At 49.0% G+C, this 25,000-nt stretch overlaps 2 protein-coding genes across 3 annotated transcripts in view; one reads left to right on the top strand and one right to left on the bottom strand.

Annotated features, from left to right (window-relative positions):
• LOC118794097 (mitochondrial import inner membrane translocase subunit tim16-like) overlaps window positions 1-25,000 on the bottom strand; it is a 138,087-nt gene that overhangs the window by 23,918 nt on the left and 89,169 nt on the right. The gene's annotated exons all lie outside the window — the stretch shown is intronic.
• vasnb (vasorin b) overlaps window positions 16,087-25,000 on the top strand; it is a 31,160-nt gene continuing 22,246 nt past the window's right edge. The window contains 1 exon segment of the mRNA XM_036552249.1: window positions 16,087-16,385. The gene's annotated coding sequence lies outside the window, so the exon portion shown is untranslated.

Raw genomic sequence — 25,000 nt, 5'->3', positions numbered from 1 at the left:
CCAGCTGACGCCAGTGTCAGAAGAGGTGCCAAGCCGAGCCGTTTCGGTCACCCCCATACCCCCTCACTCTGGGGGCAGGCTTTCATTAAACCACACGCACATTCCCATGTCAAACAGCCTCCTGCACCCCCCCCAAAAAAAATACACACCCACAGAGTGAGAGAGGTGGGGTGGCTTGATTACTCTACCCTTTCTCTTGAGAAGTGAAATACGGAGGACCCTGAAAGGTCTTCATCTCTACCGCTGTGTGGGGACAGTTTATCTGTGGCTGTCATATACAGAAAATCTAATGGTGGCATTAACTGTTATTCATCAGGACTAAATAATTCTCTGATATGATTGTGTGTGTGTGTGTGTGTGTGTGTGTGTGTGTGTGTGTGTGTGTGTGTGTGTGTGTGAGAGAGAGAGAGTGTGTATGTGTGGATGTATGTGCGTGTGTGTGTGTGTGTGTGTGTGTGTGTGTGTGTGTGTGTGTGTGTGCATGTGGATGTATGTGTGCGTGTGTGTGTGTGTGAGAGAGTGTGTATGTGTGGATGTATGTGCGTGTGTGTGTGTGTGTGTGTGTGTGTGTGTGTGTGCGCGTGTGTGTGCGTGTGTGTGTGTGTGCGTGTGCGCGTGTGTGTGTGTGTGTGTGTGAGAGAGTGTGTATGTGTGGATGTATGTGCGTGTGTGTGTGTGTGTGTGTGTGTGTGTGTGTGGGTGTGTGTGCTGATCAAACTTGTCCATGTGAGCAAACCGGCCTCCCTGAACCTGCCATTAATCTTCATCCTCACCTGCGTTCCACAAACACACAAACACTTGTCAATCATGTGCCCACAAGGAAGAATGCTTTTGCTACAGCTCCACGGCACAACACATCAACACCACACAATAGCAGGGCTTTGCAATTCAACATAATGCTTCACATCCAAATGTCACACAACAGCCTGGCAGTACAATTCAACAAAACACTTCACTTACAAACCCCACGCAACAATTCTGTGTCACGCTACAACACAACACTTCACCTCTAAACACCACACAACATCCCCATATTACCATTCAGAGCAATACTTCATTAGCACACCTCCACAACTACACCAGACACTGACCAAAAAAAAAGCACAACACCATGTAAGTGAAAACAGCAGACCCACGCATCAGCATTTAACACAGTGTGACTCAGCACCCCCAGGCAAACACAGTAACACAGAGAGCCTGTTTCACATTTATCTAATAGCGATAATGAAACCTTTTCCATCTGCCACAACCTGCCGTTTTACAAGAAACTGGACGGAGAGATCGGCCCACTGCCAGTCAAACACACACACACACACACACACACACACACACACACACACACACACACACACACACACACGCATGCGCACACGCATGCGCACACGCATGTGCACACGCATGGGCACATGCACACACACAACTCTGTATTCAACTCCCTAATTGGCATACAGACACAGGGAAAAAGTCAGAGAGAAAATGACAGAGGGACAGGCAAACAGAAAAAGATGCTCAGGGAGGCAGACAGTCACAGACAGACACAGAACTGGTGACAGAGCAAGATAGGCAGCCAGAGATGCAAAGAAATAGACAGACATGCAGACAGTCCCCTCTCCTCTCCACACGGAGCCAGACGGCCTCTCGGCCACACTGACCGCAGCCCCATAAACCTCACCTGCCGCAGACCCTGCTTTAAACTTTAACAGCCATCACTACCCATAAGCACATGGTGGGGGGTACGCAGACAGCAGAACTCTCCGAGTTCAGAGCAACCGCGCTAGAGTGATTTCAGCACCACTGACCAACAGGAAGATGGCTTCAGAGCACACCAACCAGCAATGCTGAGGGTACAGATGAGTACAGCATGAGTTTGTGTGGGGGAGGAAGGGGTGGGGGGTTCAGGACAGGTCACGACCCCTGCAATCCGGAAACAAGAGGGATCTGTGTTTAACTTCAGAGAGCAGGGAGCTTCAAGGGGCTGGAGGAGAGAGGCGTTTAACTACCTGTCAGCGGAGCATGGGAACCGCAAGGCTGATGGGGGATAGAGGGAGCTGGCAGAAAGAGGGGGGTTAGGGGTCTGAGATGGTGTGGATATATTCTGTTCCCAGCACTTATCCTGGATCAGTTACATCTTTTTTCCACATAACGCTTTAGGGGTGAGATTAATACCCAATAATCACTGATCCTGGATCAAGCGTTGGGGAGCAGAGGGCACCCAATGTGACGATGAGGCAGGGTGATGCAGGGTGCCGAGGACTTGGTGCCCTTAAACAGAAAACCAGAGGAGTGACTGCAGTGATCCGGGCGGAGCGGCAGGGGCTGTATTTTTCGTTTCAGTGATGTCATTTCGGAGACAGGGGGAACGTCCCAAAGAGTCTCCGATTGGACCACAGCAACTAACCTTTCAGGAGAAGGTTGTGTCTGTCAATCAACCACATCGACCTCTACCACAGTAATTGGTGCCTTGTAAAGCTGGGAAAACTATGCATGGTGGTTATGATGATGATGATGATGATGATGATGATGATGATGATGAGCAAGTAATGGCTCAATTTTGCATGAGCCGTGTGGCCGACGCCACTGGCAATGACATCGCCAGCTGACCGTCGCCGGTGACGGAACGTTTCTGGCCCATCTCCTCCAGATGTGACCGCACTCCCTTCCTGGAACGACCCCCCTCCCTCCCAGCCTCTGCTTGGCACTGCAGGCCTCTCTGTGGGAGTGATCTCTGCAGACCAGCGGAGACCGGCTGATACCACCACGTGCGAACATCACAGCCGAGGAAAAAGAGCTTTCACACGCCGGCATCTCCTTACCAGGGAAGCGAGAGGACATGGAGGAAAACAGCGGCACAGCGCTTTAAAAAACTTTACTGGACCACCCCCCGCGGCTCCCTGTCCAACGTGACAGTCAGAAACGAGACCCACACCCTGCTCTGCTTCCTTATCTGCAAACCTGCCTGTCACACAAAACGGAACATCTTCCCTCTTACCGGCACCACCTCTGCCTTCTCACATCTTGATATCGTTCTCTCTGCCACTCTTTAATCCTCCTTCTGTCTGTCATTTTGAGTCTCTCGCTTTTTGTGCTCTCTCTCTCTCACTCTCTGCCCCTCTTTCTGCCTCTCGTATGGGGTCTCTCCCTCTTCACTCTCTCTCTCTCTGTTTTTCTCTCTCACTCTCTGCCCCTCTTTCTGCCTCTCCTGTGGGGTCTCTCCCTCTTCACTCTCTCTCTCTCTGTTTTTCTCTCTCACTCTCTGCCCCTCTTTCTGCCTCTCCTGTGGGGTCTCTCCCTCTTCACTCTCTCTCTCTCTGTTTTTCTCTCTCACTCTCTGCCCCTCTTTCTGCCTCTCCGTCTTCACTCTCTCTCTCCCCCCTCTCTGAGCTGAGGGCTCTGGGGGTGTGTCTCCTCACCCCTCTGCTGTGGGTGCAGTGGCTCTGTGACTGGGCTCACATTCCGTTCCCCTTGGGACGTGCGGCGGCGTGCGGAGCAGGAGCTCTGCGCTGAGGAGCTCTGCCGCGGCCATTACGAGCCTGTGACTGTGTCCAACCTCTATCACACACGCACGCACGCACGCACATACGCACACACACAGACACACACACACACACACACACACACACACACACACACATGCACACACACACACACACACACACACACACGCACACACACACACACACGCACACGCACATGCACACACACACACACACACACACACACGCACACACACACGCACACGCACACACACGCACACATGCACACACACGCACACACACACGCACACACACACACACACACGCACACACGCACGCACACACGCACACACGCACACACACACATACGCACACACATACACACATACACACACGCACACACACACACACACAAAACACTCCCCAGACACACACACACACAAACATTGGAGTGCACTTTCGCTAACCCTATCCCTAACCGTAAACACAAAGATATAGATAGAGATATAGACACACAGAGATACACACACACACACACGAGCAAACACACACAGCTCATTTTATTGAAATTCCTGCCTTATCTCTGCCTCCAGGCTGGGTGAGGACATCAGGACAGTGAGAGAGACAGAAACAGAGAAAGAGAAACAGAGACAGACAGAAAAAGAGAGGGAGACAGACAGAGAAAGAAAGAGAAAGAGAGAGAGAGAGAGAAAAAGAGAGACAGAGACAAAGAAAGAGAAAGACAGAGAAACAAAGACAGGGGCACACAGAGAAAGACAGACAGAAAGAAGCAGAGAGACAGAGAGAGAGACTTGCCAATTCATTCCCAAGCTGTGTGAACGAATCGCCTTTTTAATGAGCATAAACCTGAGAGCGGCAACAGAATCCCAACTCATACCACACGCACTTCCCGTAGATTTAAAAGAGATAGAGGGAATACTGGAACGAGGGGGAGAGAGAGGGAGAGGGGGCGAGATGGCTCTGCACAGCATCTTATCTCTCCTCCCTCATCTGCTTATAAATCAGTAATGCAACAGGCATCGGGGGGTGGAGGAGGGAGGGTTCGGGTGGAAATGAATTCCACTCTCTGGGAGAGAGAAGAGGGATGAGAAAAGGGGAGGGGTCTTGCAGACCAAGAGCAAAGCCTTCACTTACAAGACCAAAAGCCCCTGGTAGTGAGTTTATCCTGCCTGAAAACTACACACACATACATACATACATATACACATGCACACACATACACACACATACACACACATGCACACACATACACACACATGCTCACACATGCACACCCAAACTCAAACACAGAAAAGCCACACACACAAACACTGAAAAACCACACACGCACGCATGTGTACACAAACACTGAAAAAGCACAGACAAACACACATAGTCATTCAAACATTAAAACTTACACATATTCCCACACAGGTGAGTAGAGTTTGTACTGTGTATTAGCAGTGTGCTCTGACTCCCCTGGTCCTGGACTCAGGCCTTTGTGTTCTCACCCCACAGGTGTTGTAGAGGACTCTCGCACCCAGCCCAGACTGACTGCCCCGCTGGTCCGACCTCCACACAACTCCTCAGAAACCTCCAGAGTAAAGCCAACCTTCAGAAAAGCAATGCTGAGGTCAGGTCTCCCTCAGGTCACACACCAAGAGCAGCGCTTTCTATCTGACTATGACATCACAAAAGGACTTTACATTTAGAGTTTTGTGCATCACTCTGTGTGTGTGTGTGTGTGTGTGTGCCTGCGTGTGTGTGTGCGCCAGCCACAGTGCGCTGTACAGTCCCCAGTGAGGTAGAGTCCAGTCCAGCATGGTGGCTGCTTACAGAGAAGGCCTCAGTGCCAGGCGGGATACTGCGGTCTCTTAACAATGAGCAGAGTGACCAGATTTTGTAATTCAACTTTTACACACGGCCAAGCTTCAACATAAAAAAAAAAAAAAAATCAAACCGGCAAAAAGAAAAACTTCCAGCTATTTGTCCGCTCAGTGGATTTCTGTCTTTACTGGAAGGAACAAATTGTGCTCTTGTTTATTGGCCTCTTAATTGAATTCTCTCCGAATTAAATTCAAATGAGCTTTATTGGTGTGTCAAATATCACAGCCAAAGCACTCAGAAATAAATGAAACAACATTACTGCTACTACAATCACACATTTTTTGCAGAGAAAAAAAACACAAACTGTGGAGGCAACAGCAATATTTTTCCATCTCCTTAAATGAGCAACACCCCCTTACTCGGCCCCGGGAGTCACCCCCCCCCCCCCCCCCCAACTTTAACTGATCAGTTCTCTGCTCACGCACACTGGTGTATGTTTGGTTTATGTTTTTTCCCACTCATTTCCTCCATTTTCTTCTCCTTCCCCTGTCTTTAATTTTAAAAGCTCATATGTGGACTGGTATTGGGAAATGAGCCTTGGCTAAAAACACTTCAGCGTAACGCAGCTCACAGCTGCACTGTGCTGCGTATCAGTGTTAAACTGTGTCTGTCCCCATCTAAGAGGGAGAAAAATTAACCCTCCTGCTCTGACTCGGGAACCAAACCCCTCTCTCTCCTGCTTTCACTCAGGTACCAAACCCCCTCTCTCCTGCTTTGCGTCAGGTATCAAACCCCTCTCTCTCCTGCTTTCACTCAGGTACCAAACCCCCTCTCTCCTGCTTTGCGTCAGGTATCAAACCCCTTCCAGGGTTTGCTGCTGGTATTAGACGTCCCTCTCTCCCGCGGGCGTCAGTCAGTGCTGCCCGCTGACAGCGGAAGCCTGCTCCGTTATCTCTGGCTTGCTCCTGGGGCTCAGACGCACGGCCATGTTATCTGCACAGGGATTCAGGCTGCTTCCCTGGATTATCTCCTCGCGTACGAGACGAGGAGCCCCAACGACTCGGCACGCTTGCAACCGGACGCCGGGCGTGTCTGTTTGCACAGCACTGTGGGAACTATATAAAGACCGAGTCATATGAAAAGAAGACTACAATACAGGACTCCCATGGCAGGGCAGCTTGATGGTTAATATCTCTGCCCCGGCCAAAGTCAGCGTGGTCCCTGAGTGCAATTACTGAGACGTGAGGTGGAGGCGACCCCAAAAAGAGATTCTGTGTTTCCCCTCTCAGACCACAGAGCGCTTTTTATAGGGTACGATAAGAACGCCGCCTCGCGCATTCCCACAGAACAGAGCTGCTCACCAGAAAGGACCTTCAGATACACTACTACACATTTGTTTTTTTTTTTTTTTTTGATCAATCTATTTTTACATACATTCTCGAATGTTCCGGAACACTGCAAATGTTCCGGAACACTGCAATCATTACGGAATGGTCTCCGTTATCTGGCCCCCGTCCTTCTTTCGTAGCCATGGACAGAGAGGCTGTCGAACCTGACCTTGGTTCCTGTGAGGTGAGTGAAGTCGAAGGTGAAGACATCACAAGGTGAAAGGGGAGGGGGGGGGGGGGGGGGGGGGGGGGGGGGGGGGGGTCACGGCAAACCCAGGGGGAGGGGTGTGAAAGTGGTAGGAGCCATTGCGGTGCGGACATGACACAGCCACGGTGACGCAGTGGGACCTACTGCTGACCGTTAGCCGTTACTTCACTCACACTGATACTCTTCTGTGTTGGCCTTTTTTTCCATTGAACTTTTTTTCCTTGCCTGATCTGTGCTGATGTCCGGTTTACCAGGCCTTTTTATCTAACTGATTATTAGCGCCTGTCTCCCCATTTCTAACCAAGCTGATATCCTTCATTATCCTCAGCCGCTTGGCTTGGTCTGATGTACGAGATGAGTTGTGTGGGGACTGGTTTTGGGGCCTCTTTATGTGGGGACTGGTTTTGGTGCCATAACTTTTCTGCTATGATTTGTTTTTTTCCCGCCTCTTGTAAAAAGGACGTGTTTGGAGTCAACAGACTGAGAAAAGGTTCAAAGAGCACTCGCTCATGCCTGACCTCTCAGATGCCACCTACCCAGGCGTTTTTTGAGTTTGAGCCGTTGTATCCTATCAACACATATCGTGAGCCGTTTTATCCTATCGACACAGATCGTGAGCTGTTTTATCCTATCGACACAGATCGTGGGGCGCTTGAAGGCTGCTGCTGGTACATTGGACATGAAGAAACAATTAAAATAATCGACACCAAAAGAAGAGGGAAAAACTGCAGCGCTCAGAGCGAAAAAATAATAAACACTCCGAACGGGAAATGTGTAGCCAGGCTTATTACCCAAAACATATGCCACAATAAGCAAATACACAGATGGAGTAGGAAAAGGGCAAGAGAAACCAGCTGCAAAAAAAAGCTCAAACTTTTAAGCTGTTTTAATAGTTTTAAACTATTGGGCTCTTACAAGGTCAGAAGGCATGATGGAATTTCAGAGAAGAAATTCACAAGAGGGAACGACATATGCTTGTAAACGTATGCTGACATTTAAAATGCGATACAACATGTACAGCTTGCAATATCTAACGGTTTTACTGCTGTGTGGGGGCACTTTGATGGGCTTCTGTAATTCTAACGGGAAGGAAGAGTCAATATGTGACAGTAATGATCACTTTGAAGCAGTCGGTGGACAGTGCTGGATTTGGACAATGATGGTGAGTACTTTGCCTTGGAGACGAGCCCTCTCTCTCCTCCTCTATTTCCTCCTCTTTCTCTCCTCCTCTCTCTCTCTCTCTTCCTCTCTCTCCTCCTCTCTCAGCCTCCAGTACCCTCAGTTTTTGCCCCTCTGGTTCTCACGGCTGCACTGTGGGAAGGGCTGCTTAATGCAGGCCTCATGCTGGGACAACCTCCCTGCTACACACACACACACACACACACACACACACACTCACACACACAAACTCGCACACACAAACACACACACGCACACACACATATACAAACATACGCACATGAATGCACTTATCCAAACATGCATGCATAAACACACACATACACACACGTCCGCTCATATGCACACGCACACACACACATACACACACCTACCCACACACACACGCACACACATTCAAATGCACACACACACCCCAGCTGTGAAAACCAACACAGACGACCTGGGAGGTCTACAAGTCAGCTGTTCTTTCTATTGGTGTGTTTGCAAGAGCAATTATCACTGTGTCCTTACAGTATAGAACAAGTAGCACATCTTCAACAAAAAACCCCTCACAAAAAAAAACCCTATTCACATCACGGTTGCTACGGGCGATGAGGATGCAGAATCGTGAATACCTTCCGGAATCGCCCGGGAAACCGTGCCGAACGATCCCGGGGTGTACGCGGTTAGCGCTCTGGGTCTCACTGGTGACGTCACCCCCCTGCCTCCCCCGCTGCCGGTCTGGGGCTTTCGGGGACACACAGAGTGACTCTGGGGCGGAAGCTGTACCCCGGGTTTCAGTACTGGCCAAACATTGCACAGAGGATGCAGTGCCACGTAGCAGAAAAGGACCAAAGACTGGAGCAGCCCCCTTTCCCACAACACCCTCATCAATCTGAATCCATATCACTGTGGAAGAGTCCTATCAGACACAATGAGCCAATGCTTTTACAACAAACCTTTAATGCAAGAACACTGATGATGTTTCAACTAATAATTTGTCACTTGTTAATGCAGGAACTGTGAGTTTTTTGTGTGTTTGGCCTTTGGATCTTCATCCCTAATTATCTGTTCCAAACTGAATATATTTATAAGTCATTGGCTTTTATTCCGACTGACTGTGACTGGGCCAAATATTCCCATCTATAACCCCACCAGAGTTCCAAATATTCCCATCTATAACCCCACCAGAGTTCCAAATATTCCCATCTATAACCCCACCAGAGTTCTGTCCATTGAGCCGCAGACAGAGAGGTAGGAGAGGCAGGAGTTTATCCTGCTGGTGAGGGTCTACAAAAAATATGGCCTCCTGCCCGTTCCCAGGCGGTCCCTGGGGGTACGACGGAGGGAGGAGGATGAAGACATGCTACTATAGAATTCCCACAATCCCATCCCCCATCCCACAATTTTTTTTCCAAATGATGTTGGCAAGCCAAGCGGGTTCACTTCCCTTCTCCATCTCTCACACTCTACGATGTCACTTCCAACAGCGGACAAAACCCACCCACCCAAGCCCATTAAACTGTGTCTTCTGAGTGTCCCCCCCCCACGCAAGCCCCCTTCTCTCTCCCCCACTGCACCCCCCCACCACCACCGCTGGCTGGACAATTCACACTGAGGTCAAGGAACCTCGGGATAAGCAGTCCCACAAACTGTCACCTCTCACCAGCTCCCAACACCACCCCCCAATAAACACTTCAGAACACCACCATCCATAGCCATATTTATCATACAGTATATCAAGAATACATTGGGAACCGCGGCCATAAACAGGGCCTATAAATTGACATGGTGGACGTGTGTACACAGAGAGAAGTGACCGCGTGTTTACAGACCCGGGCATAACAAGCCACTCACTGTCACCTGGGCTGTGGGAACGCAGGTCCCGGAGTGAGCGCAATCTCAGCCAGACTGCAGAGCCGCTGCACCTGCAGCTGACGGATGTCGCAACCCCGGAGCCCTCAGGTCAGAGAGGAGAGAGAGAGAGAGAGAGAGAGAGAGAGAGAGAGAGAGAGAGAGAGAGAGAGAGAGAGAGAGAGAAGGAGAGAGGAGAGAGAGTTAGAAAGAGAGAGAGAGAGGAGAGAGAGAGAGAGAGAGAGTCACACTGCTCAGACATGTCTGCTAAGCATCATGCCAGCTGTCTCTCGTCAGGGCCTGGTCAGCTGGGTCTTGTCCCATTGGATGGAGGGCGACACCTTTTTTTTTTTAACCTCATTTTCCTCCCTACCTGGAGGAATGCCGGTGGAGAGAAGGGGAGAAAGAAGAGGAAGAAGGCAGGGGAGTAATGGAGGTGAAAAGTGTAGCATCGGACGATAAGGAGCAGGGCTGGTTCGATTCCGCGCTGGGGCACCGCTGCTGCACCCTTGGGCAATTGCCTTGGTAAATATACAGCTGTATAAATGAATAACATGTAAAAAAACTGTAACCTACACACTGTAAGTTGCTCTGGATAAGAACGTCTGCTAAATGACAATAATGAAATGTAACGCAAAAAAGGCAAACCCCTGCCAGGAGCCAGTCGCCTCTATCCACCAGCCTCCAGTCAGCGAGTCTCCGTCTGTCTGGGCCCAGGTGGAAACTTCATTATCGAGACCAGGCTCTATAAATATGCAGCAAGCCCAGGGTGACCCAGCCGGAGAGCAGAGAGCTGAGGGGAGCACAGGGCCGGACTTTGGGCAAAAGCCCTGACAGCACGACCTTCCCCGGATCTGATAAGAGTGTCCTAACACAAACAATGCACACAGCGGCCTGGCCAGGGAAACACACAGCTCCTTTTAAAAAGGAACAGGGGAGGGAGTGGAAGAAAGAGGGAGAGGAGGAAAATAACGAGGGGGGGGGGGGGCAGAGAACAATACACAGAGAAGAGGAGAGTGAGAGAGAGCAGAAGAGAATAGGAGTGGGAGAGAGCGCGAGAGAGAAAAAAGAGGGAGAGGAAGAGAGCAAAAGAGAGAAGGAAAGGAGAGAGAGAAAAAGAACAAGAAGAGGAAAGACAGAACGACACAGAAAGGGAAGGAAGGAGAGAGGGCCGCGGTGGATGAGTGCTCTTTACCTCACTGGCCGCTGTTGGAAAGGCACCAGCTCAGTGCGTTACTGGGTCCCCTGGGCAACATTACGACAGGCCCGAATTCCGCTGCGCCATTTTTTACAAGGCCAAAATGATTAGGGGGGGGGCCAAAGACGCTGACGGCACGCCGTTATTACAGTAACTACAATTTACTCTGCAGCCCTCCGACCCCCCCACCCCCACCCCCCTGCTCCCCTTCCCCAACTCCCCCTCCAAACACCGTTTCCAGCAGTGTTTACATACCACTAAACTACAACGCCGGGAGGAAAAAAAAAGAGAGGGGATTACACAGAGGGAAGTTATTTCCGCTATGTGAGGAGGTCTGCGGAGGGTCAGTGTTACTGCAATATCTCTGCGCGATCCCCGCCCCGTGTGTTCGCCGATTTTGAACGCAGCGCACAGCGGAGACCTCATGTGCCAGAGGAAAAAGACGCACAGTTTCATCCAGTATAAAAAAAAAAAAAAAAAAAATGGCCGACACCAGCATTGGTGCGCGTCTGTGAGCTCCAGCGATCGGACCCCCGGCCCTCCTTAAAAAGCACGTGTACATGCTGGCGGCTGAAAACCCCGCCTCTACCTGTGTGACCTCTGTAACACCTACCTGTGATTACCTGCCTTTGATCGAGGGCTCCACCTGTCAGTCAAACAGCCCCCAGGTCCCAACACTAACCCTGGGGTAATGTGTGCTCTATTGCTGCTGTGTATAGCCACCCCATCGTCATGGCAACAACGGAGTAGAACAATATGAATTTCATTACACGCAGAACTGATTGTAAAAGTAATAATCACCAATCAAAACACGTTAAAAAAAAAGAAAAAAAAAAACATAATTACTTTTAAAAATAGGGACACAGCAGAGAAACACAGACTGAACCTTCTACACAGGATGAAAGAAACACAGGAGTCTCTGAAAATCTGTGGTTATACAACAGACCGGTGCTAGGCGCTGAGCGTGCGCTAAGTGTGATTCAAGGTTATTTTGTTCCTATTGTTGCTCTACGGTTCTTTGTTAGGGACCTTCCACAATATGAGATAAGAAATGTTTTCCTTGCTTGATTACTTTGTGTGCTGGGTATAGGCTTGTGTCGGGACTGCCTGCTTGCTTATCTTTGCACTGTTTTATTTTTTTTTTTTTTTTGTTTTGACGCATTATGGCCAATGAGTTATTTGCAATTCTGTTCGTGTTCCCGGTGGTCTGCGTCTGGCCACGACAGCCTTGTGAGGTGCTCTGGGTTGGAGCGCCCTCCAAATATTACATTACATTACATTCTTGTTATTTATCAGACACTCTGCTCCAGAGGGACTTACATATGCTACAGCTGTTATGTGTTATCCATTTATACAGCTGGACATTTACTGAGGCAAATTACCTGGTTAAGCACCCTGCCCGAGGGTACAGCAGCAGTGCCCCGCAGGAAATCAAACCAGGACCCTTTCGGTTACGAGTCCTGCTCCTTACCTATATGCTACACTGCTGCCCCATAAATACATAAAGGAATGATGAGTCAATAACACTGAATGATCCTACTGAACTCTGCAGTAAATGAGCCCGTCCGACACGGCAATTTTATGATGGTTTTCATCCATCCGCAAGATATATCCCTATTTCAGGAACTGTCACAAATCCAGAGGACTCAGCGCATGGGAGGTCATGTCAGGACAGACCACTGTACGGTCACTTTAAAAAAACTGGCCTCCCCACACACAAACACACCCCCCACCCCCGTCCCGTGTTTCGCTCCACAGGGATAAAGGTTACTCCACACCATGAGACTTGGTCTCTCTCTGTCTCCCTCTCTCAATTTGCCATCTCTTTAGATCTCCTACACCGCTCTCCCTCTCCCCTCTCCCCTCTCCATCTCCCACCTCCCTCTCTGTCTCCCTCTCTTAGCTGACACATTCTCTCCACTACACCCCAGGCCACAGAGACAGACCTGGTCCGAATCCTGGACCCAAACCCAGCCCAGGTTCGCAAAGTAAGATGGGCGAAAGAAGAAGAAGTAAGCAAAAAAAAAAAAAAAAAACTGAGCTGAGCGATTTGGTCTGGTGCTTCTGCCACTGCGAGAGGCGCGGGTTGAAAAGTTCAGGGCTGTTATTAAAAAAAAAGCAGGGGAGAGAGAGAGAGAGAGAAAGAGAGAGAGAGGGAGGAAAGGAAAAGACAGAGAAGCTCCGTGAAGATTGCAGCGGTTGCAGCTCGGAGCTTGGGGCATCCGCAGGCATCCGTACCCCTCACTCATGCGGGCTTCAGACTCACGAAAAAAAAACAGCACCCCAGGTTTTGCCCCCATTACATTACCCACCTACATCGACAGACAAAGACACCGCACAGACCACCAAAGGAATGATGGGGAATTAAAGATCTCCTGACAAGCTTGCTTCACTTCCACGGACACAGCACTGCGAAGAGATGAATGAGCAATGTGCAATGCTGGTAATTCCAGTCCCCGGCCTAGCAGCAGCGAGGGCAGCCAGCCAGCCGAATGAGAGCACTCCGTCATGCGCTTAACTGTGACTTTTCAGAAGGGTTTATCCCAGACCCTTGCTTGAGTATATAGGGGGGGGGGGGGGGGGGAGGGGCAGAGACAGACAGAGAGAGGGAGAGCAAGAGCAACTGAATGTGTGAATCTGCTCACCTGTGATAAACTGCAAAGCAGTTTATCCTCTGCGGACGAATAAAATTCAGCTGCGGCCAATAACGATGGGGCTTCATCTTGGCTGCGCTGATCGCCCGTGTAATCGCCTGTCTGTTCCCGCCATTTATTGTAATACCTTACAGATGTGTTCCAAGCGAAAACTCTCGCAAGCAGACGGACGCGAGCATAAATGTGTGTGTGTGTGTGTGTGTGTGTGTGTGTGTGTGTGCGTGTCTGCGAGTGTGTTGTTTGGGTGCGGGCATGTGCTTCAGGAAACAGCCATGAATGATAACGGTAATACATGGGGTAGACAGAGCCAGAGGAGAACAGGGGTGAAGACTGAGCAATGCTGGAAAGAGAGGGAGAAACGTGAAAAGAAAGACAGCCAAAAGAAAGGGAGGAGAAAAAAATGAAGGGAGTTGGATGAAAACTATGAAGAGGATCTCCGTGTTTTCAGCCCGCGGAACAAAAGTGCCCTTTATCTCGCAGAGACCCTTTTCACTAACCGCACACTGCGCGGTCACGGCCAACGGGCTGCCTGTTTATTGAATCTTGCACAATTCTTTCAATCTTGGGTCTGGAAAACTCAGCCAAAACTCACCAGGGTCCTGACGCGAGTGAGGTCATCAAAAAATATACAGAATCTGAGCTGGGCTGGGTCCAGATATTATTATGACCTGGTTTCAATCTGAATTCAGCGGGCAGAAAAAAAAACATGCAGAACCAGGAGCATAGGTAGTTTTCAAGCGATACTCCACAGAGAGGACAGGGGAAATGCGTAATCGAAAGAGTGACGCTTTATAAAGGCCGCCGCGGTGATGGTGGCATATAACACGTTTGTTTGTTATCCGTTACTTTCTAGGCTACACGATTACAGGTATTGTATTACTCACCGGGGTATCGCTTTTAGTAAGAGTGAGTAGTGTGGTTTACAAGTTTAGAAAATTATGAGATATACATCTAAAAGTATACATCCGCGGGAACGCGGTCGCGAAGACCTATCGCGTTACAGTACCTCGTTATACACAGATTCTGCCCGGATTTAAAATAGTCTCAGCTGCCGACTGCCAGTTACGGTTATCATCGGTCGGAAGTATTCGCTGTCTGGAGGCATCTTCACCCAGAGGTCGTGCATTTAAAATGCAAATTGTCGCCATAGATATACACAAACATAATACTGTGTGTTTACATGTGTGCGACACCAAGAGAAAATAAATATTATTGAAACCAACAGTCTTATAATTCTCTAAGCCATTTAAATCGGCAAGAAGGATAATTCCAAATTTGAAATAAACGTTCAACAAACATATAGGCCTAAGTGGTAAATAGTGGAAGTCTCCATGTCAGTTGAATGTGACATTTATACCAGTAGCTATAAATAATACACAAATTTAAAGTTGAGGGTGTATTTCGATGTTAAGCGTTTGCGCATATCTAGATGATCGAGAGTCGTCAATGCCACATGCCTACAGTTTTTGCATTATTGTGTAACATTGTGACATTGTGCAGCAGAGCCCATCTGAGTTAAATGCATTTATTATTATTTTTTTTATATATTAGTAGTGTAGTTACAGAGGTGAAAAATATACATCTACAAATTACTTCTCTACAAGAAATAGTTTTGGGTCTTTCTTTTACGCGATTCACCCTGAAATACTTTGTGCAAAAGCAGAATGAAACTTACAACCGTAAGTTCCCAAGCTGCTTTGAAAAAGTGCTCTGTATGTTCACGAGCGCGATGGCGTAAATGAAGGCGAGGTGTTGAGACTACCCGATATCATATTCTAGCACAAACATAAATCTTCTGACCGAGGTCACATGTGCTATGCTACATATCTCCAACATATTAAAATCAACAATTAAAATAATCTGTCAAGGGTGGATGTTCCCAGTGAAGATGAAGGTTATGTGAAATAAATAATAATAATATATACATAATAACAATATAATAACAAACTACTTAAGCTAAATAAAATAATTCGAACCGGTAACTGGCGTTACTTGCCAAGTTAAACTGTATTTGAAAATGCACATTTTAATATCTGTAAAGCAGCATTAATCAGCTTCGGGGCATCTGAGTACTGTCGGGTATTTGACCGACGTTTACCGCTTCGCTAGTTAAATTGGTCATAAGAATGTGTTCGCAGTCCTGTTTCGGCTTTGCCCCACCTTCGTTTCTGAAAGCAAGGTGAGAGCCCTCCAATCCTCGTCCGGGGCTCGCGAGTTTGGAGCGCTTTCGTTTCCTCCCCGGCTGGAGTCGCCCCTCCTATGCTCGACTTAAAGCGCTAGGCTCGCCTTCGCCAATAAAGCGTTATTGTCTGAGTCCGGAGGCGACTTTGCTGCGCTTTCGTTCGGACGACGAGCGCATTCCTCTGCCTGGGGTCTAACTGCTCCACACAGTATATCGAGAACCGGGTGATGTGAGACAAGCAGACGTATGCTCTCTCCGCGACCGCGTTTCGAAGAGAATCACGGAAAGTTTTGAGAGTGTGCACTGTGAGCGTAGAAGGATTTTCAGCACTCCTCGCTCCCTGAGCCTCTCGCCGTGGATAAAAAGATCACAACTGCCGAGAGTAGCCTACAGTGTGTACGTCAACACAGTATCATAACGCCTGTTCATCGCTCAAACCGGTGAGTGTTTTATGTCATTTACAAGCATTAAATCTTATGTTATTAAATGCAACACTTAGGAGGCGGAAAGTTATATTGGTCACTGCTGATGCGGTTTTGTCCCAGATTTGAAAGATCTTGGAAAGCTGATGTAGGCTACTCGCTGGAAACACATGTTGCATTACATGGGAGATGCGTTTTGACTCCATCTAAAACTAGAGTTCAGGCGTATTGCGCATTGTAAAGTGTATTTCGAGTTAACTGCTGCTGTTATTAGCGACTGGGGAATTACACAGGAAGGTGACGTGAACGGAATCTCACAAAACATGTAAAAATTGAAAAAAAAACTGCAGTTATATTTAACTGACAGTTCCAAACCCTCCTTTATAACTCCTGTTATCAAATATAAGTCTTCCTTTTCGGTATTTGAATCGGCTGGTAGGTAAGCAGCGCCGCTCACTCCCCGTCCGTTTAAAGGAATGTGTGCACCTTAGGTGACATCAGTGCGCAGCGGAGAGCAGTCGCAGCCTCCCGCCGCACATGTGCGGACGGGCTGCACAGTCCGACAGCAGGGCACGCTCCACTTCACACTTTTGCAATACAGTGCCCCCTTTTTAAAGGGGGAGCAAACAGTTTGTTTTCTTTGGCTGACTGCATCGAAACTCCACAGACCCGGAGCACAGGAGAAAAAAACTATAAAATGGCATTGTGAGGGGGGGATACCAGCCTCGCAACCGTATAGTTAGGTGTTGCGAATCCCGGTCCTTCTACCCCGACGGCAAGGTACTTCACTTCTATTGTGTCGCTGAAGCAAGGCACGTATGTGTAATGTATTAAAATGCAAGCTATAAAGGTCCTGACTAAGGGCGTTAACTAGGCAAACAGATAATGTACATAATGTCTATCATGCCGCCGATGTAACTTCATACGCATCCACATATTAAAACGCACAACTATCCGCCAAAATCTGCAGAGAAATGCACTGGTAACTAACGCATGTTTGGTCGCAAGACACCACTAAGCGCATCCACGCTGTCTGGACCGCTGTTCTGTATTTATCACTGCGGAACCCGTTTTTTGGGGGGTATATTCGGGGAACGGTCCGCATCTGGCCGCACGCTGCAGCTGGGACGTTCCGCAAACTACCGGTTTCAGCGCAAGCAGAGCGTTTCATTTTCTCCGCTCGCCACGAGTTCAAAGGTAATGTCGGAGCTTCAGCAGCAAATCTGTTTAGTCACACAGGGCGTAAAGAGATTAACTGTTATTATTTCGGGTTTATGGATCCTTTATTGTATTTCTGATTTTTATGAGGGCCGACTCGCACCAAAAATAAGGTCTAAGTAACTATTCGTTACTATCCTTATGGCAAGGTAACATCAGTTTACTTAATGTGCTATTTTATCGCTTTCGACATGAAACCAAAATAACAGACAGACTGAATTCCAGTCAAACGGGGACACTCTCTGAATGTTGAATGTTTTAAACTTTGTCCATATACGTTTTTATCAAAGGAGAAATGAGCCAATGCCACAAGAAATTAAATGTCTCAGCACCCATTATTGCCTTTAACTAAAGGTGTAACGATATTCCATAAATTGCGCGTGCAATGTAAATCAAAATGTTTCATTTTATTTGCCTGTCAAATTGTAGGGAGGTAGAAGTTTGATTATTCCTACGGCAAGAGGGGGGAGGTTGTGAATGATTTCTTCACCTATGGCAATGTACGGAATAGGATTATTAACGTGTTTATTGCCGTCACAAGCTTCCGAACAGCTCAGAATATCCGGACCGTACTTAAGTTGTAAATTCTTGAAATCCTGCAACAGAATTTCAGAAGCGGACAAGATGTGCGTGGAAATGTATACGACAGGTTCTAGACGGCAAGAAACAATAGTGATTGTTCCATAAGCCTGCAATGGTAGTTTAAAACCGCAAGCATTTACACACAGATATAGCAGGTACTCAACCGCTAACAATGAAACACAAAGTCCGTTATCGACAGCAGTGGTTTGTGAAAAAGAAAGCCAGCACATTTTAATGCAATGCGAAGGTTATGCAGAGACCTTTCTGCCCACGTTTATTACGACAGCACCGTATTTCCTTCTGGTGTCATCAAGAAAAAAATAAGACACATTTATGAAGTGAAACAGGCTACTCGATTTTTAGAACAAAAGCGAACTTCTCTGTTCCGCAGATCTCAAAATATCTCCCAAGTACAGTAATCGCTTTATCGTTGATCACATTATATGACGAAATGGAAAAAACGAGAAACTTAAAAAGCTTAAGAAACAAAAAGAATCCAGCACGCATCTCTACGGTGTCATGCCCATATACAATATCAAACAAACTCCTAATCTTATTGCTGAATCTGGGCATGGTGTACAGCTCTCATCTCGGCACACCACAAGTCAAACTTGGTTAGAGATGGTGAAGTCGATATTGTGTCTGTCACAAAATTCCTTCGAGGAGGGTTTCTACAACTATGAACAAGATTAACATCTTAACGCGCCCGCACACAGCCACAGAAAATCGTTTAATCTTTCCCGGGAGCTAAGCACCGCATATCGCTCATTGTCAGGCGGTGAGCACCATTCTCTTAACCCGCTGTTCACCCTGTCTCTACAAACTGCGTGTCTGTTGGTTTCCTCGCCATGTACGGCGCCTTGCCATGGCAAATTGTTCCTTTGCAATAGCAAAGTAAAAATAATTTAAGAATGGCAAAAAGGATATGAAGGTGTAGTTATTCTATTATTTCCTCCCAAAAAAAAACAGTAAACGCACCGAGGCTTTGTCGGTGGTGTCCAAGAGTGTGTCCAGGTTTCTTAATATATCTTCACAAAGTCAGTGTGGTCGACAAGCTTATGAAGGGGGGGGCTGAAAAGAACTGGAAGTCCACCCATCTTCAAAGAGCAACCCTCTGACTCAGGAAAAAAGACAGCGAGAGAGACACAGAGGGACAGAGGCAGAGAGAGTGTTGTGGATACAGGGAGTGTACCGCTTGACGGGGTGCTGTTACTTGCTGCAGGTGTGTACAGTAGGTGAGTCTGTGTGGCAGATCACCTTGAACTGGCTGGGTTGCCAGGCACAGACCTCCAGGCTGGTCTGAGAGGGGGGATTTTTACTGAAACGCACACAAGGCTATACTGCAGTAAACCAGGGTTGAAAAAGGCAGAGGGTGTGTTTTTCTGTGTGTACGTGTGTGTGTGTTTGGGTGGGGGCATGTGGTGATGATGTAGGCAAATATGGTATGAGGGAGGAGTGCTGAATTTGTGTCTTTTCTATATTTGTACCACAACCACCTGGTACGCCATGCAGTCCTCCGACCGATTGGATCAGGGGTGACATTTTGAGGGAGAATAAGGGTGATACCTGCGAGGGAGATGGGTGGGAGATACGAAGATGAGAAAAGAAGAGAGGAAGAGAGGGAGCGAGAGAGAGAGAGAGAGAGAGAGAGAGAAAGGGAGAAAAAAGCAAAGCAAACATTCCTGACCTGGTGCCTCAGCAATTTAATTAAAGAGTTGTGAGATGCTGGAATGAAGTCCCAGTGAAAGACTGAAGTGGGCAAGCTGAGGTAGAGGCTTAACCCCCCCCAAGGGCTTGGCTTGGACTGCGGGTCAGGTAATGAGTGCTCGGGTCATACCACCATGACAACTAATAGGGGTGGAGGCCTCGAAATAGGGGTCACCATCAGAAAGCTAATAATTCCTTAAACGAAGTTAACAGCCACAAGGGGAACCAGGATGTTGTGGGGAGGGGGGACGAAATGACTGAAAGGGGCAGTTATGAGGGAGGGGTACAAACTAAAACTGACTCAGAGGATTAAAGCTCAGCCGCCCGCACCCCTTCTTTGACCCCTCTGCCCCATCGAGGCATCGAGGTGATGCTGGATCACGGGCAGGGGTCACCCTTGTTAAGTGCAATTAAAAGAATTCTAACCAGGTTTTCCTCTCACGCCTGCACCCCACCACACCCCCTATTAATAGTTATAATAAAATAATTTTATAAAAAGTCCTTTTATGGATTATTCCATAAAATATGATAACTGTAACTGTGACTGTTTGATAGGTGCGTGGACCAACTAGCTCTAACCTCTTAACCTTGTTAAGAGTTCTTCTATCTGCTTCTACGGACCTAAAACACACGTCACAGGCAGCACCCCCCAGCCCCCCCCCCCCCCCACCAGCTTCCTTCCTTCCCCATTCTGATTCCAATTAGGTCTAAATGAGGGAAAGTCCGGAAACACAGGCTCGGAGTGTAACTGCTCGGGTCCTGACCCAGCCCCAATGAACTGCAACTGACAGCTGGGCTACAGTGTGCAATACAGCCAGCCGGGGGGGGGGGATGAGGGGTGCTGTGTGGTGCGGAGAGGAGCGGAGTGGAGCGCACCCCGCCCCACACTCCCTACCCCCACCCTGATGCCACCCTCTAGGGGATTAACTGCACCTCTCCACCACCCTCTAGATGTGTCGTGACGTGAGATGAACCCTTGGGGGCCTCCCCCCTGGCTGGTACATGTCCCCTCACCCCTCCCCCAAACTCCTCCCCCCAAAATAGACACACGGCCCGAGGGGACCGTGCCCCCTCCCGTCACTTCAAAGCTTGCGCTTACCGCTGAATCAACAGCGGGACCAGTGACAGCCGCTGAAAAATAACGAAAAAACCTCCACAGGAGTTGGAAACCTGCCAGAGTTCACCAGGAAGGTCTCCTTTTCTACACAACCCCGGCACGCCCAAACGCAGTAACTCAACCTCCTCTGTGACACCGCGCAACGTTATTATAACATACGCAACGTATCTGCTTGCCCTCATTCCTGCTCAGCGTGCGCATCGCAGCATTTACATTTCGGTCGGCTGGCAGGTGCTCTTATGCAAAGCGATTTACAGAGTGAGGGGTACGGGGAGCGCCCCCGATTAATTCCCGAAAACGAGAGGACCGCATGCGGAACGTGACAGGCCCACATCTGAACGTGCGAGAGTCCGTCGTACGAAGCTGCGGAGACGTGTGCCGTTTCCAACAGAGAAGGGCTAAAATAAATTAGCGAGGGCAAAAGCGGCTGACAGTGACAGATGAGAAAAGGGAAAGAGTTACGCTGGTTACGTGGGGGGGAGCCCAGACGCAGGCCGGAGAAGCAGGGCCCCACGCTTCACTTTTCACAAAGCGAGTCAGGTTGACTGCAAAGTAGTAACCAAGACTGGTGCCTGCAAGCCCTCTGTTCCTGAGCCTCTCTAACCGAAGCACTGTGAGGACACAACAAACTCTCGGCTTAGAAGCCAAAGTCCATCTGGAAACCGGGGGCAGTGCCGAAACGGGGGGGGGGGGGGGGGTGCGGGGGTGCATGGAAGCTGACGGAGGGACGGTACACGTGCGGGCGCGTGTGTTAGTGTGTGTGTGAGTGTGCGTGTGCGTGTGTGTGTGTGTGAGTGTGCGCTCGGTCTCGGCCGCGCTTGGAATAACATCCCGCCGGGCATTTCCCTGCTGCTCCCTCCAAACACCGCGTCTTACGCTGCCCGGCCTCACGCTGATCAGGCGGCAGCTTGCGGTCCGATCTCACCCTCCGCGCTGCCAAGGCAAACACGGCCGCACAGAGAGGCCCCGCATCGCGCCGACACGCCGACACAGGGGTGTTTTTCTCCTGAATGAATGGCCCAAACGGGTCCAAAATCCCCGGCCCTCACATCCGAGCTGCGCACTTAATGCGATTTGCGTCAGCTTCGGTTCTTCTTGCTGTGCGAGGCTGTTGATTGTTTTATTTTTTTTTTTTCCTGGTTAGACAAATGGCAGTTCAGGATAGGGGATGCTGAATGAATGACTCGTCCCTCCACAGAGACCTGAAAGAGATCTGATCGCCCCCACTTTTATGTAAAAAGCTGGTGCTTATCCACTACAGCGGATTGCAGGTTTTGGAAAAGCCTCGCTCAAGATGTTGTTCCCCACCTGGAATTTAACCTTTGACCCGTACCCCCCCCCCCCATCCCCCCCACCACCACCACCTACACTTCACAATGCTCCCCTGTATTCTACCAGGGCCAGCGGCTCAAACACAAACCATTCCCGGCTTGAACCATGAGTGAAGGACCTGAGCTGGGAATGGTTTGTGTTGTATGCAGATAGTTCAGCTGGCCTGCCACTGCGAACAGAGGATAAATGGGGTTAAATGGTGATACTCAGCTGCTCATACCAACACACCGACTCTAATATGACTGAGTTCCAGCTGGTCTTACATTGGAAAGGAGCAGTGGAGGAGTCATCAGAGTTGGGGTGATTTTTCTCTCTGGTTTAAAGGAGGACGGCAGGGACTCTCTGAACCAGGCTCCTGTGCACATTTTTACATTAGAAGCTTCACTAACTGCTGTGCCCCCAGCCCCCCTTTTGCACCAATTAAGAGCCCCAGCCTGGCCAATCCTCCCCATTCTGACGGATTAGAGGGTTAAAAGTCAGGCGGGGAGGCAAAGAGCAGGCAGAGACGGCAGCAGGGGTGTGTGTGAGTGTGTGTGAGTGTACGCTCCAATTAGCACACACACGTGTGTGATTTTTTACAACGATGAATGAGTTTGAGCATGTGCGTCCATTTGCATGTATGTATTTGTGATCATACACTTTTTTATACCCTTTTTCTTAAACACGTAAAGTGCTCCAGCTAGATTCAAGCAGCTTTTTGTAAAACTCGTATCTCAGGATCAGTGCACACTCCTTGGACACAGTACTAAAATAAAGCTCCTGGCTTCAGAGGCCTGACACATCAGCGCTGACCCAGCAAATTTTTTTTTTTTGAAGACAAACCACTCCCCTCCCCCTGCCAAGCCAGATCGAAGAAGAGCAGCTAGCTCGAGCCAAATGATGCGTTCAACGCAAGCCACTTCAAAACGGGGTATAAATACACACACACACGCAAACAGCTGGAACGCCGTGAGAACGCCAGCTCCTCTCCCTGATCCGTAGGTCCCGCACGAGACCTGACAGTCCCTGTCGCTGTGGACACTGTCAATCCGCCCTCTGAGCCGTTCGACTGTACGTCCCCGCCCCCTTCTCCTTTCTTTCTGCAAAGTCATGGAAATGAGAAAAATCAGAAAAAAAGTCTGTCCGCTAACCAGCTTACCCTCTGCGTGGAGGGAGAGAGAGAGAGAGAGAGAGAGGCAGGGAGAGAGAGTGAAAGAGACAGAGAGAGAGAGAGGGAGGGAGTGAGAGAGAGGAAGGGGGAGAGAGAGAGAGAGGGAGAGTGAGGGCACGTCCCAGGAAACCACCGCAAATTGCCGCGCTTCAGCCAAGCAATAAAAAAAGAAAAAGGTCTTTTAATCTAAGGTTGTAATTACCTCCCGACTGAACTGTAATTAAGAAATGAGCCTTGAACCTCGGAGGGAGGCGAGCTGGCCTGCGAACGGGGCTGACTGAGGAAAGCGCTCGTGCGCTGTGCGCGACCGCAGCCTTGCCTTCTTCAGAAGGGTTAGTCTCTGGCCGGGAGGCCTCAGTGACCGCTGAAATGAAGACAGAGGAACGAGGCTCGATACTGCCTGGCAAACCGGGGGGACAGCGGTCGCGTTCCGGCGCTAATGGACCATGAGGAAGTGATGGTCGAGGGAAGTGTTCAGTGCCACTCTGGGGATTTCCGCTCATCTGGGGTGGCGTGTCTTTCTGTGTGTCTGTCTGTGTGCCTGCTCAATCCTGAAGACTCACTGTGCTGCCTGAAGGTGCCAGAGCAGACAAACTGACAAAGACCACAGAAATAGACACACGGGGACACAGGAAGAGACAGAGAGACATGAAAAGAGACACACAGGCACACAGACAGAGTTGCAGAGACAGACAGAGACAAACATGGGGGCAACATTCAGACACTCACAGACAGACAGAAGGAGACACAGACAGATACACACACAGATATCATAGACAGAGACAGACAGAGCCACTCTCACAGACAAACGGGGAACAGACACAGACAGAAGCACTCACACAGAAGGAGACAGACAGACAGAAGCACTCACACAGAAGGAGACAGACAGACAGACAAACAGACAGACAGAAGCACTCACACAGGAAGAGACAGACAGACGGAGACAGACAGACAGACTGCCCTGCAGACACGCACAGGTTCTTGTCATGTCACTGTGTTAGCGTTCCCGGGCCTCTCAGATTCTCCCGGTCTATTTCAGTCACAGTTAACTTCTCTGTTATCTGCTTTCACTCCCGGCGGCGAGAGGGACAGCACAGCAACAGCCTGCGTGGGCGCACACACACGCGTGTGCGTGTGCAGCTGCGTGTGTGAGTGCGCGTGTGTCCCTGTGCGACTGTTTGCTGAAGGGGGACTTGAGATGGGCTGGTAAACAACCCAAACTAATCCAGCGACATCAAATATGCATTGACACAAAAACAGGTCGGGTTGGCTTGCTGGCAAGAGCTTCTCAGTTTTGCATATCCAGTCCATTTTGTGGTTTTCAGGAAGCTTTAAAATGTTTTACCTAGAACTTGTGAGATAATAATACATACATACTTACATAACAGTCAGTTGACTGTTTCAAACTCAAATTTGGAACTCAGAGCCAGCTCACAATTTCTTCCCTTCCTTCTCTTTCTCTCTCTCTCCCTCTCTCTGTGACTCTCTCCCTCTCCCCCTCAAACTCGCCGCTCTTGTTATTTTTAA

This window comes from Megalops cyprinoides, chromosome 19 (genome assembly GCF_013368585.1).
Source record: "Megalops cyprinoides isolate fMegCyp1 chromosome 19, fMegCyp1.pri, whole genome shotgun sequence".
NCBI lineage: Eukaryota > Metazoa > Chordata > Actinopteri > Elopiformes > Megalopidae > Megalops > Megalops cyprinoides.
This window is presented reverse-complemented; position numbering and strand designations above follow the sequence as displayed.